Source organism: Balaenoptera acutorostrata, chromosome 3 (assembly GCF_949987535.1).
Source record: "Balaenoptera acutorostrata chromosome 3, mBalAcu1.1, whole genome shotgun sequence".
NCBI classification, from domain to species: domain Eukaryota; kingdom Metazoa; phylum Chordata; class Mammalia; order Artiodactyla; family Balaenopteridae; genus Balaenoptera; species Balaenoptera acutorostrata.
The window spans coordinates 172,410,564-172,424,559 of NC_080066.1; the positions used below are offsets into that span (position 1 = coordinate 172,410,564).

Here is a 13,996-nt window from a genome sequence, read left to right on the forward strand (position 1 = left end):
TGGAGGGCTTGCTTTATTTAAAACAAGATCAGAGTTTTGGTCCCTCATAAACCATTGTGGAATTGCACCAGCTCTCCTGAGAGAAATGGCTTTGTCTAATTGGACTGAATGACTGCTGTGGTGGTCCAAGGCCTGAGGGCTGACATGAGGCCTCCTGAGAGAGCGGGCATGAAGCCTCAACAGGACTTGAAAGCAGAGTGAAAACAACGCTGGCTTCTAGGAAAGACGGGATGGGCTGCGTTTTTAGCGGTGCCAGTTAAACTGCATGCACCGTAAAAGCTGTGGCTTCTGGCAGGGTTGCTTGTAGTGAGCGACCCAAGGGTGCCAGGGGGAGGCAGTGGATGTTAGGGTTAGCATATCAGCCAGAGTTTCAGATTCCCGTCCCTCCTCTTTCCAGCTGAATGACTTGGGGTGTGATTTCTGAGCTGTGGATTCCTAGAAAATAATGGAAGGTATCTGAGCCTCCATTTCCCCACCTGTAAAAGGGGGATAATGATATTTACCTTATAGAGTTGGCATGAGAATTAAGTAAAATAATTCTTATAAAATGTTTGGCACAGGGGGAGGAGGGTTGGGTGAAGGGGATTAAGAGATGCAGACTTCCAGCTGTAAAATCAATAAGTCGTGGGAATGTAAAATACAGCATAAGGAATAGAGTCAATAGTACTGTAATAATTTTGCATGGGGACAGATGGTTTTACTTGTCGTGGTAATCCTTTCATAATGTATTCGATTGTCGGATCACTATGTTGTACACCTGAAACTAACATAATGTTGTATGTCAACTATACGTCACTAAAAAAATAAATAAATAAAAGTAAAATACTTGGCACAGTGCTTGGCAGACAGTAAACGCTCATTTTATGGTAGCTCTTAAAATGATTATAATTGGGCTTCCCTGGTGGCGCAGTGGTTGGGAATCTGCCTGCTAATGCAGGGCACACGGGTTCGAGCCCTGGTCTGGGAAGATCCCACATGCCGCGGAGCGACTGGGCCCGTGGGCCACAACTGCTGGGCCTGCGCGTCTGGAGCCTGTGCTCCGCAACGAGAGGCCGCGATGGTGAGAGGCCCGTGCACCGCGATGAAGAGTGGCCCCCGCTTGCCGTAACCAGAGAAAGCCCTAGCACAAAAACGAAGACCCAACATAGCAATCAATCAATCAATCAATCAATCAATCTTTAAAAAAAAAAAAAAGAATGTATGTTCCCGGGTGGCACAGTGGTTTGAATCCGCCTGCCAATGCAGGGGACATGGGTTCGAGCCCTGGTCCGGGAAGATCCCACATGCCACGGAGCAACTAAGCCTGTGCGCCACAACTACTGAGCCCACGTGCCACAACTACTGAAGCCCGTGCACCTAGAGCCCGTGCTCCACAACAAGAGAAGCCACCGCAGTAAGCCCATGCACCGCAACGAAACTAGAGAAAGCCCGAGCGCAGCAATGAAGACCCAATGCAGCCACAAAAAAAGAATGTATGTTCCTGACTGATAATTGGAAATGAGATGAAAATCCATCTTTTATTTAATGAGAATGAATTGAAAAGACTTCTAAGTCAGTTGTTTCTATGTACTGCAGATAACAAGGTAGATATGAGAGCTTCTTCAACAAAGAGTTCTTCATGTTTGAAAGCCCTTTGCAAGCTGTTTGCCAGGGAGAGAGAGGCCAGATACAGAGCTCTCGTCTCAAGGGAAGAGGGAGATGTTTGCACACAGGCCCTGAGCTGGCCACTTTAACATATATGGTCTTTGTTTTACAAGAATTCAGAAATTAAGCTGGTCTAAATCCTTAGTTGTTGCTGAAAGCCCTGGTTCAGATCCAGACTCTGCAAGTTGGTTCCCTTCAGAACCGTCATCTTGGCTGGCGGAAGAGTAGGTTTGTGTCAAGATAAATGGATGGAAATCTTTGGTCATTTGCTCCTTCTGCTGTCTGCCTGCAAAAGACGGCATTCACATTCTTTGCACATGTGTTCTTGGCCCTCGTGGGTCAGGCCCCTAGGCTGAAAGTGTGAATACACCCTTTTGTTAGAATTCATTTCCATTAGAAGCATGCATACTGCTTTCTTATCAAGGGTTGAAATGAATCCGATGTAAAATGTGTTGATTTTTTTTTGAGATGGCCATATAGTTATATCACCTTAGAAAAGGTGTTTCACAGAAATTCTCTGAAGGAAGATAAGGAAATGTGAAACATTCTGAAGTGAAATGAGAAAGTAAGTAATAATTCTCAGATTCGGGATCCAATCTGTCTACTTCAGTGGTTCTTGGACACCAGGGGCCCTCCTGTGTGGAAGGTAGAGAGATTCTGAGGGGCCTGCTTGGGTTTACAGTTGATGGGGTGTGGGGAGGAGGGGGGAACAAACAGATATGTACAAATAGGTGTTCAAAGATGAACTTTTCCCCAGTCCAAGGCAAAGAGAAAAATAAGCTCAAGATAGTGAGTTCAATATTCTTTACTTGGAAAAATAAAAAGTTGGCAACCTACGCCTCTCCGAAACTATTTTTGAAATTTTATTGTGGTGCAAAATCACGATCTGGGAACCTCCCTGACTTGGCTTCTCTCGCCCCTTCTCCTTGGTTCCCTCCTCACCTCCCTCTCTCTCCTCCTTACTGGCCCCTACTGCTGTTTACTGGAGGTCCGCAGCCTGTGGCTTGTCTTCCTTATTAAACAGGAGATTAGCAAGTGTTAGAGACATAGCATCAATTAAGACTTTCTTCCTGCTTTAGGGAGGAGAGAAGAAAGGCATTTGAAATGATGAGTAGGCATCTGGCCACAGCACTCTGGCTTAAGAATACACAGTCACACCTTTGTCTCCTGGTGGAAATCGGCAGACCCCATCCCCCCTGCAAAGGCAGAGGGTGAACTGTTCCTCCTGGTAAAAAGTGCCATATGCTGCTGTTTCCCTATAGTGGGCATATTTATGTGTCCACATTTATTTTACTCTCACTCTGGTATATGCATGGGAACTCCCCAAATGGATATTTGGGCATTAACCAGGGACCGAGTCTTTTGAGCCCAAACTCAGAACTGTGCTCAAGTATCGTAGCTCCATCAGTGGTGGTAGCCGCGTAGCTCAGGTGAGAGTTTTTTGGCTTTTAGGATAGAGTTAGGTTCAAAGGAAATAATTGCAACTCAGAGCAGGGGCATCTCCCGGAGTCTGAAGAGGTAGAGCTGTTTTGAAGTTGATACCCCTTGAAAGAGAATGGCATCCAAATTGGTCTCGTTAATACGGCAGTCCATGATGAAGGAAGGGCAGTCCATGATGAAGGGCAGTCCATTGTAAAGGGCGTAATACACCACCAAGCCCAGTCAAATGGCCTCTGAATGGTTGGACTTTTTACCAACACTCAGACCCTAGGAGAAGATGAGTTTGCTTGTGAGATGAACACATCTGACGGCAGGTAGGTTCAGCTCACTCTTTAGCATTTCTTTATTCTTGCTGGAAGCTGAGGAGACCTCACTGCCTTTGACTTTTTTCCTCTGAATACCAGAGGATATCATTACCTCAGATAGAAAACGTATTTTTCCAGGTACACAAAAAGAGGCAGGAAATTGGTTGTAGTTGCTACTGGAAGGTCCAAATTACTTGCCAATTAGAATTTAATAGACTTTCTCTGTGGTTAGTTTGATCTGTGAACGGACAGCTTCTCTTCTGAATCAGTCTTGGGTGAACTGGTAGAAAATTGGGCAATGCTGTTTGAGGACTGCATGATTTCTAGAGGGTTCCAGCATCGGGGGTCCTCTAAGGTAAAGAAGGAAGTGGTTTGCTTTTTTGCAAAGTGGTGTGTGCCTGTGTGATAGGAAGTTAGGTGCTTGATAAATGCTTCTAAATAGTGATGGCCTAGTATTCTTCTGGCATTTAACTTTATCCCTCACGTGAAAGTACCTGAAACATTATAAGAAGATTCTTATAATGTTGTATATATATGTATATTCATGTAATGCAGATGTATATGTAAATGTATGTGTATGCAATGTGTGTATAAATAAGCAAGTGATGTCATTTGATTCTGGGACAGTTTATAGGATTCATTGATTTCTTGTGGAGATATCTAAATGATCCCCATTGTAAGTGGTTCCACTTTTGTATTATTCAGTCTCCACTTCTTTTTTAGCTCTTCTACCCGGGACACATAAGTAGTCTCTGGATGTATGTGTGCTTAACTGAACAAAAATGTCAACAACCTGCTATTTATTTTATTAAACAGCTTGAGCAGAGATGTTTGGTCTGATTGCCAGAAATTGTTAGCTTATCACCGAACTGTCCTGATGATTCTTATTATTCAATTTGCATTGCTTATGATAATAATTATTACTGCATAAAAGAGCATGATGTTTTATTTGTATAGTTCTTTCATTAATAATTTACTTGACTATTACATCCGAGTGGTTCTGCAATACGTGCACATCAGAATTCTTAGAGATTGGCCCCGGCACCTTGGGAAGTCAGAATATAGATATAAATTGTAAGGCTTGAGGCACGGATACGAGTAGTAAGGCAGGCCTTTCGACCTTGACATCCAACGGGGTGACTGTACATTTCCCCTCATATTTATTTCCAGGCATTTTATTGATTCACCCGCTGTGACTCTGATCTGGTCATTTTAACAACCTAAGAAATTAGATCATGGTATAGTTATTTTGGTCACTAAAATGACTAGATTGATACTGATTTATAAGTGAAAAAGGTAATGATGGCTAAAACAATAAATCTGACCCCAAATGATTGAATCAATGGCTTTATATAAACAGAAGCTGTGTCTTTGGTCCTGGTCTTTAGAAATGGGAAGATTTCATTGGTCGCAACTTAGCCAGTGTACCTGGATTACATTGCAACTGTGTGAGACGTATATTTTGATATATTTGCTGTAGAAAAACTTCGTGGATTTTTTTTTAGTGTAGGAGAGTACTGCAAGTTTTGTCTTAATTCATGTTTTATATATTAAATAAAATGGTGAATTAAAATATGCCTTTGGAGGCATGAGAAGTTGGGTTGAACCTGACTCTGGGGGGTGTCAACCCATAGTGATATTCAAGGAGCTGCATTTTGTTTTATTTTATTTTTTGGCCACGTGTGTGGCATGCGGGATCTTAGTTCCTCCACCAAGGATTGAATCCGCGCCCCCTGCAGTGGAAACACAGAGTTCTAACCACTGGACCACCAGGGAATTTGCAAGGAACTGCATTTTAAAACTCTGGATTCAACAGGGAAGGAGAGCCCACAAAGGAGTTCCCATTTGGCCAGTCCAGCTTGACGTCTGGGAGGATGAACTCGCGTGTTGATCAAGAATGTAATGCGGGAAATCTTCCACGTCGGAAAGTGGAGTTTCTTAAGATGATTGCCTTCTCCTCTAATGGTAGATGGTGCATTTGGAGCAGGTTTTAATGTCTGGCCTTGCACCTGGGGACGTGTACACTGGGGCTCAGGAAAGGAATTAGAGGGTTTGGGGGATTGTTTGAGAGCTTAGTTTTATTTAATTTCTTTTCATTTTAATTAATTAATTAATTAATTTTTGGGCCGTGCTACGCGGCTTGTAGGATTTTAGTTCCCCCGACCAGGGATTGAACCTGGGCCCTTGGCAATGAATGCACAAAGTCCTGGTCACTGGACCGCCAGGGAATTCCTGAGAGCTTAGTTTTAAAATTTACCTTTTGGAAAGGAGTTTGGTTTCTCATAATTAAAAATTGTGTCTACGTCCGTAATAAACAGCTAGGTTCCTAGTACTGCGAATTCTCTGGGTGCACAACCAGTTACTGATTTAGAAGAAGGTCATGTCCTGGTGGCTAAGTGGTACGTGTGTATCACTCAGGGTAGACGAGGTGATAGGGTAACAGATGGCCCCCAAAACTCAGGGGCATAAAACAATGAAGGTTTATTTCTTGCTTACCCTACGTATCTACTGAGGTTGGCTAAGGACTGTGCTCCAAGTCATCCTTGACCTCACTCCCGGATGGAGGCAATGGAACATTCCCCGTCACCAAGGCTGAGGGAAGGGAGAAAATGGTGAAGCACGTGCTGGCTCTTAAAGCCATCCAACTTCCGCTCACATTTCATTGGCCAGAGCTAGTCATGTGGCCACACCTAACTTCAGCAAGGTGGGAAAATGTTATATAACTGTGTACGTGAAGTAGAGAGAGCTGAAATATTTATAAATAGCTGTGTGATGCCCATAGTATACAACTTCAATATTATAGATAGAACTCTAGAAACCTAGCTCAATGGAAGCAAGTGAGCAGAGCTTATGAGAGAATTCTTTACATCCTTCAGAAAAATGGACGAGTCACCTGAAATGGAGTTGCTTCATCTCTTCATTATTGTCCTCTCCAGAGACTGAACCAGGGAGTGGCTCGGGGCTCTAGCCCCGCAGTCTCTCCATCGCACATACAACGTAAGCCACTCAAGCAAGCGTTCCGTGTGCTTGTTTTGCAGGTGGGCCATCTGTGGACCCCGCAGCCGTCCCCTTCTCGGCCAACCCTGTGCCCCTTCTCAGCTCCTCCTACACAGACCTTCTGGAGCAGCTACATTGCTTGGTTTCCCCCTCTTGGGTGTTCACTTTTATATTTCATCCTTTATATTTCAGTTTCCTAAGTGGGCATCTGAAGGTTTCTTCTTTTTTAAAAAAAATTATTTATTTTTGGCTGCGTTGGGTCTTTGTTGCTGCGTGCCGGCTTTCTCTGGTTGCGGGGAGCAGACGCTACTCTTTGTTGCGGTGCGCGGGCTTCTCTTGTTGCGGAGCACAGGCTCTAGGCGTGCGCGCAGGCTTCAGTAGTTGTGGCACGTGGGCTCAGTAGTTGTGGCTCGCGGGCTGTAGAGCGCAGGCTCAGTAGTTGTGGCACCCTGGCTTCGTTGCTCCGTGGCATGTGGGATCTTCCTGGACCAGGGCTCGAACCCATGTCTCCTGCATTGGCAGGCGGATTCTTAACCACTCCGCCACCAGAGAAGTCCCTGAAGGTTTCTTCTTACAAAGACGAAGCTCGCTTGTTTGGGACGTTGGTCTGTGCGTACAGCCGACAGTCGGGAAGTTGTTCCTCGCTCTCCAGGCTCAGGGAGGCTCCCGTTGTCCTTGCCTCCGTGCTCTCTGTGTCTTCTGTTCGTCTCTCCCTGGCTGTTCCAGGGTGCCGGCTTTAAGTCTCCCTTTTGGAACTGAACGCTTGGGTTTGGGCTTGGGCTGTTGGTGTAACAGTCCCCATCAGGGCCTTAGTTATGTTCTCCAAGTCCCCAAAAGGAATTTATATCCACACAAGAGAGCCTCACGGAGCCAGCAAATTCAGCTCTCTGGAATATAGCCAGGAGCTAGGGAGAAACAAAACATATCTCAGAGAACAAAAGAGCTTTCTCCAAATCCATGCACTGAACTTTAAGTTGATCCTTGCTGGTTTTGTGTTATTAATGTAGCCCCACTCCTAATTAACTCGGTTGTCTGATTTTCCAGAAAACTTAGGCACAAAGAGGTTAAATAATTTGCCTAAGGTCTCAAAGCTAGGAGTGGTAGAACAGGTTCTTATGATTTGAGACTTAGAAGGATAATCAGTGTTTATGACGGTGGCAGTGAGATAAGCAGACAGGCTGGACTGTATTTAACTCTTTTTTTTTTTTTTTTAGGAAAGTGGTAGGGAAATATGTAATAACTGTAGGACGATTCCCTTCAAAATGGCCATGTTTAGTTTTTAATTCTAATGTATGGTGAGTATCAGTTGGCTGAGAAATTCCAGCAAGTGGAGCTGTGCTTCCTAATTTGCCAAAGGAATATGAAGTTACTGGATGTTCTCTTTGCTGAACACCTAGTTTAGCTGATGTGTAAACAGATGCTTATGAAATGCTTTTTTGCACAATCCAGGTGAGGCCTCGACTCAGTCTGTGTCGGGATGATCAGCCTGGTTCTGGTGTGCTTGGTGTGAGGTGGAGGGCTTCAGGAATATCTGGGAGCAGAGGCAGACCCCACCCCATGTCTGAGGATGGCTGCTTCCTGCAGGAACATTCTGGCATGGAAGCCGATGGCGACCAGCTGGTTGACATTCACCAAGGTCCCCCATTTGTGCTGAGTCTCACAGTTTTCAAAGCAGTGTCACCCACATGATCTACTTAGCTTGAAACAACCCTGCAGGTGAGGCAAAGCAGGTATCGGTGTCATTTCCATCGTTCAGGTGGGGACGGTGAGGCTTAGAGAGAAGCACCCAAGGTCACAGCACCAGTGAGACCCAGAAGCTGAGCCCCTCAGCTAGACCGGGTACTCACACCCCTGTGTTGCCCCGTGAACACCTGCCCTGTCCCCGCCCGCGGGATGTGCCCAGAGATCCTTTCCCTACTGCAAGGAGCGTTCTTTCCCAGTTAATGAAGTCCGGTTCCACAGAGAAGGAGATAGAGGAACGTGAAGGTCCAATCACAACACGAACCACTTTGCTGTCAGATGGAACAACATTTGATATGACATGAGCAGGAGAAAAAACACCTTGGAACCTCAGGCAGTTCGGAGGCAAAACTTTCTGTATTCGAGCTGCAGTCAGCAGCTCTCCATTTGGAGAGGCCCCACAGCCCTGCTTCCTGGGCCGAGGAAGAGGCTGAGATTTCCCTGTCAGGCAGGGGAAACACATGCCTTGGGATTGCGGGTCCCGAGGGAGGCTCTCACCCTAACCCGGGCATCGGAGAGCCACCTGCCTACCCAGCTGGTGTGCCCGGCAGGGGGAAAGAAGAAGTTTGTCCACTGGTTGTCAGACTCTCCTCCTGGTGCTGGGGGTCAGGGCATCCTTAGGGTGGTCCCAGAGCCGAGATCTGGTCCAGGCTTGTCTGTATAACTAGCTCAGGATTAGACCTTAAGCCAGTTAGGGGACACTGGGTGTCTGTTTTTCTCATCTGTAAATTAAAGAGTTCTCAACCTCACTCATAATTTTTTTTTTTTAAATATTTCAGCTTACTTTTTTTTTTTTTAAACTTTGGGTTTATTTATTTTATTTATTTATTTATCTATGGCTGTGTTGGGTCTTCGTTTCTGCGCGAGGGCCCTCTCCAGTTGCGGCAAGTGGGGGCCACTCTTCATCGCGGTGCGCGGGCCTCTCACCATTGCGCCTCTCTTGTTGCGGAGCACAGGCTCCAGACGCGCAGGCTCAGGAATTGTGGCTCACGGGCCTAGCCGCTCCGCGGCACGCGGGATCCTCCCAGACCAGGGCTCGAACCCGTGTCCCCTGCATTGGCAGGCAGACTCTCAACCACTGCGCCACCAGGGAAGCCCCCTCACTCATAATTTAAAGAGACTCAAATCAAAACGACAAATGTGATACCATTTGTCACTTGTATGGTAAGTATTTAAAAATTTGAAAATATCCAATTCTGGGCTGGAGTTGGGAAATAGATACCCTCTCTCTGTTTTCCTGGGAGGATACATTGGTGGAGCATCTTGGGAGGGCATTTGGCAATATCTATCAAAAGCATTGACCTAGCAAGTTCACCCTCAAGAATGTATCCTATGGATCTACTCACCAAAGTATCAAAAACTGGTGAATGGGAATATTGATATCGTTCATAATAGCAACAGCAAAAAATTAGATACAACCTCAATACCCATCCCCCGGGGACTGGGTAAGTGTTTATCCTTGGTAGACAAGTGTATATCCTTGGCACACTGGGCAGCATTTAAATAGGATGACATGGGAAGGGTGCAAAGATATAATGGTAATAAGTAACAATAGTACATGTTTTTTGAGTGCCGTCTACATTCTGAGAAGTTTACATGTATTGACTCACCTATTCCCATTTTACACATGAAAAAGCCAAGGCAAAGTGAGGTTAAATAAACTGCTCAAGATCATAATATAATCAGAAAGTAGCATGGTGTGGGGAGTATGAAGCAAGTATTTTGGTTTGAGAACTTTGTCCATTGCCTTTTTATTTTTTTATTTATTAAACAATTTTTTTTTCATCTTTGGCTGCGTTGGGTCTTCATTGCTGCACATGGGCTTTCTCTAGTTGCGGTGAGGGGGGCTACTCTTCATTGCGGTATGTGGGCTTCTCATTGCGGTGGCTTCTCTTGTTGCGGAGCATGGGCTCTAGGTGCGCGGGCTCAGTAGTTGTGGCACAGGGGCTTAGTTGCTCTGCGGCATGTGGGATCTTCCTGGACCCGGGAACAAACCCGTGTCCCCTGCATTGGCAGGTGGATTTTTAACCACTGCATTGGCAGGCGGATTCTTAACCACTGCGCCACCAGGGAGGTCCCTGTCCATTGCCTTTTGTCTTAGTCTGTTCAAGCTGCTGTAGAAAAATCCCACAGGTTGGGTGGCTTATAAACAACAGAAATGTATTTCTCACAGCTCTGGAGGCTGGAAGTCTAAGGTCAAGGTATCTAGTGAGGACCCTCTTCTGGTTTGCAGACTTCTTGTGTTCTCACCTGGTGGAAGGGGCTAGGGAGTTCTGCAGGGTCTCTTTTATAAGGGCACTAATCCCATTCATGAGGGCTCCATCCTCATGACCTAATCACTTCCCAAAGGCCTTCCCTACTAATACCATCACATTGTTTGTTAGAATTTGGGGGAGACACAATCATTCAGACCATAGCAACTTCTTAAGTGGAAAAAAAAGCAAGTTTCAGGTCCTATTTATGTTAAAAAAAATCAAGTCATATATGTGTATATATGTATATGCATATATGTGCATGCATATATGTGCTTATATTTTCATACTTATTTTTGGCAGGTTACACAAGATAAAGGTAGGGAGGACTGAGGGTTCAAGGTAGGAGGGAAGCAACTTTTTACACATTCCTGTACTGTTTTGGCTTAAAAAAAAACACAAAAAAACCCAAGGGTGCATCTAGCACTTTTGTTTTATTTTTTAAGGTTTACATGGGCCTAGTTTGTTTAGGTGGTGTGACTAGGGGCCATTTACATTTTCCTTAAATTTTTCTATATTTAGAAATTATCTAGTAAATAATTGTATTTTTATTTTTTTATTTTTAAATTTTTGGCTGCCTTGGGTCTTCATTGCTGCTCATGGGCTTTCTCTAGTTGTGCGAGCGGGGGCTGCTCTTCATTGCAGTGTGCGGGTTTCTCATTGCGTTGGCTCCTCTTGTTGCAGAGCACGAGCTCTAGGTGTGTGGGCTTCAGTAGTTGCAGCACAAGGGCTCAGTAGTTGTGGCTCATGGGCTTAGTTGCTCTGCGGCATGTGGGATCTTCCCGGAGCAGGGATCGAACCCATGTCCCCTGCATTGGCAGGTGGATTCTTAACCACTGTGCCACCAGGGAAGTCCCAATAACTATTTTTAAATGAAAAGGTTGGACATAACCCTTTCCGAGAGCCCCTGCCAAATTAGAAATTTCCTGATTGCATTTGTTGAGCATGAACCCAGCTCTGTTACTTAAGTAACATGTAATGACACCATGTTCTCTGCCTGCAAGTCGCTTAGAGTTGGGGCAGATGGTGGTGGACGGTGATAAACATACCTGGGACAGGTAAAGCACTGGGATCACACCATTCTCTGCTGGAGGCTGGTTGTCTAGCTTGGCCAGCACTCATTTTCTTCTCCGGCAGAGAGTCGTGTCTGAGGCTGGGGTAGTGAGAGCCCCTGCGAGAAGTGGCCAGTGAATGCAGCTGCTTGTGCTTGAGAGCCCCAGCAGGGTCCAGCCTGGATGGATTCTTCTGAGTTCGGGATTATCACCACCACCAGCAGCGATGTACCGACAATGAGCACCCACTCTTATTTTGTGCCAAGCCTGTGATCACCTCTTCATGTGTGATCATCTCAATCATTGCTTTGCTCCCCATTCTGTAGATGAAGATTCAGATGTGCCCCCCTGGCTTCTGCCTTAGTTGTCAGTGATGAGAACGGTGTGCTCCCCACCATGCTGCTGCCCTGGGGCCTCAGCGTGGTGGCTGGAACAATCACTGAACCGAGAAAACCAAGGAGGGGGGTCAAGATTCTTGGTCAGCTGCCCCAAGCCCCCTGTAAATTTTTTATCTCATGTTAAAGGATTTGCTTTAACTGGGGGGTGGGGACCTTGTATCTTGCAGTTCCTCATGACATTCTGTTTGTACCTGCGTCCCAGCACTTAACCACACTGTAGAGTAATTGCTGTTACAGGCTGTGTCCTTCACTAGGTGTGGGTTCCTGATGGGCTAGGTCTTGATTCATCCTACTGATCCAAGTGCCTAGTACTGGCCCTTAATTAAGACTCAGGAGCATTTCCAACATGGATAGAGCTGGTGCTCATGGGCAAATCAGTTGTCTGAGCAGTCAAGAGGCACCAGAAAGCAAGTCATGCAAAAAACATAACCCCTACGCTTGCCATCAATTGGAAGAGAGATGAGGAAGAGGAGAAAGAAGTGGAGTTTCCTTTTGGTTTGGCAGAGTTGTGTTTGGTAGCAGAATGGCTGCCCCTGCGGGGCTGAATGTGTTGGTTATTCCCATCTCAGTTTGCTTTAAGCAGAGTGACTTGTATGCCTCAGTGAACTGTGTTGTGATTAAGGGGCAGGGGTGCAGACACAGAGGAAAAGAGATGAAAAGGAGGAAAAATAAGTGGAGGTGATGGTCCAGAAAATGGAGCTCTAGGGAGGCTTTTGGGACGTAGGCCCTGCTTGCTGACGTCTCGCTGACTTCTCCCTGCCTGAGTGCTCAGTGGTGTTCACATTGAGACTCATTTTGGGGCAGCTGGTAGAAATGTGTGTGCACGCATATAATTTATAAAAATGAATAAAGCAAATGAGAAGGGGACCACCCTAACATTCTACCCCAATAATCAGCCTGTAAAAATAACACTGCATGAAAACCTGAAATCTGGAATAGCATTTAAAACTAATCTTAGGATCAATCCAGAATGATGCTCTAAGGCTACCACATCTGGGTAGCTCCAGGGTTGAGATTTAAGTGGGACATCTCCAGAGTGTCCTCCAGTCTGTAGCACCAGCAGATCTTCACCTACAGGAGTAAATGGAATGTGACCTCTCAGGGCCTGAAATGATAAACAGCTCAGGTTGGAAGTGTTAGATCACCCTTCACAGTCTTTGCAATGCTTAAATCTGTGAGTTTCAGGGAGCCCCCTTTTTTTTCCCTTTAAATTTATTTATTTATTTATTTATTTTTGGCTGTGTTGGGTCTTCGTTGCTGTGCACGGGCTTTCTCTAGTTGCGGCGAGCGGGGGCTTCTCTTCGTTGCGGTGCGTGGGCTTCTTATTGCGGTGGCTTCTCTTGTTGTGGAGCCCGGGCTCCAGGCATGCGGGCTTCAGTAGCTGTGGCTCACGGGCTCAGTAGTTGTGGCTTGCGGGCTCTAGAGCGTAGGCTCAGTAGTTGTGGCGCACGGGCTTAGTTGCTCCGCGGCATATGGGATCTTCCCGGACCAGGGCTCAAACCCATGTCTCCTGCATCGGCAGGCGGATTTTTAACCACTGTGCCACCAGGGAAGCCCGGGGGAGCCCCTTTTGCGTGTAGTCGGTGGTATGAAACACACCTCGTGTGGCCATCTTGCTGAACTTACTGAAGGGTTCGGCAAGAGGGTGGAGCCCACTTCATAAACTAAGCAAAGGAAGCTTTTGCAGCAAGATTTCTGGGAAGGGGGAATCACTCAAGTTTTCCAGGTGTTGCTGGAAAGGTATCTAGACACTGTGGCCATGTGTATATGGCATCAGGATTGCCTTTTAGTGGGCTGGGAGGATGGGAGCTCTTGGCCATGATTTGAGAAAGGCTGAGTGCCAGAAGAGTAGGCACTTGAACTGCCTCTAAACTCCAAGTTAGCATAGGAGCTCCCCAGGTCTGGGAACCGGGCAAGCCTGGGGAACGGTAAGAAGATAGAGGCATCTCATAGCCCCATACATGACCTTTCCTTAGTCCCTTCTCCCTTCCATGATCCTTCCTTATTGTTTGCTGCCCCCATGCCTACTCAGCTGATGGAATCTGGAGAAGACTGGGATCTGTTCCATCTGCACTACACTCAGCTGGGGACAGTGGCCTAGGAGACACATACCCCTGCATATCTGTGATGCCCGAGGCACTGGTCCACAGCAAAACCATCAGGGGACC

At 46.1% G+C, this 13,996-nt stretch overlaps 1 protein-coding gene across 18 annotated transcripts in view; it reads left to right on the forward strand.

Moving 5' to 3' along the window:
* Nucleotides 1-13,996, forward strand: part of LOC103017035 (forkhead box protein N3) — a 269,854-nt gene that overhangs the window by 15,506 nt on the left and 240,352 nt on the right. The window lies entirely within an intron of this gene.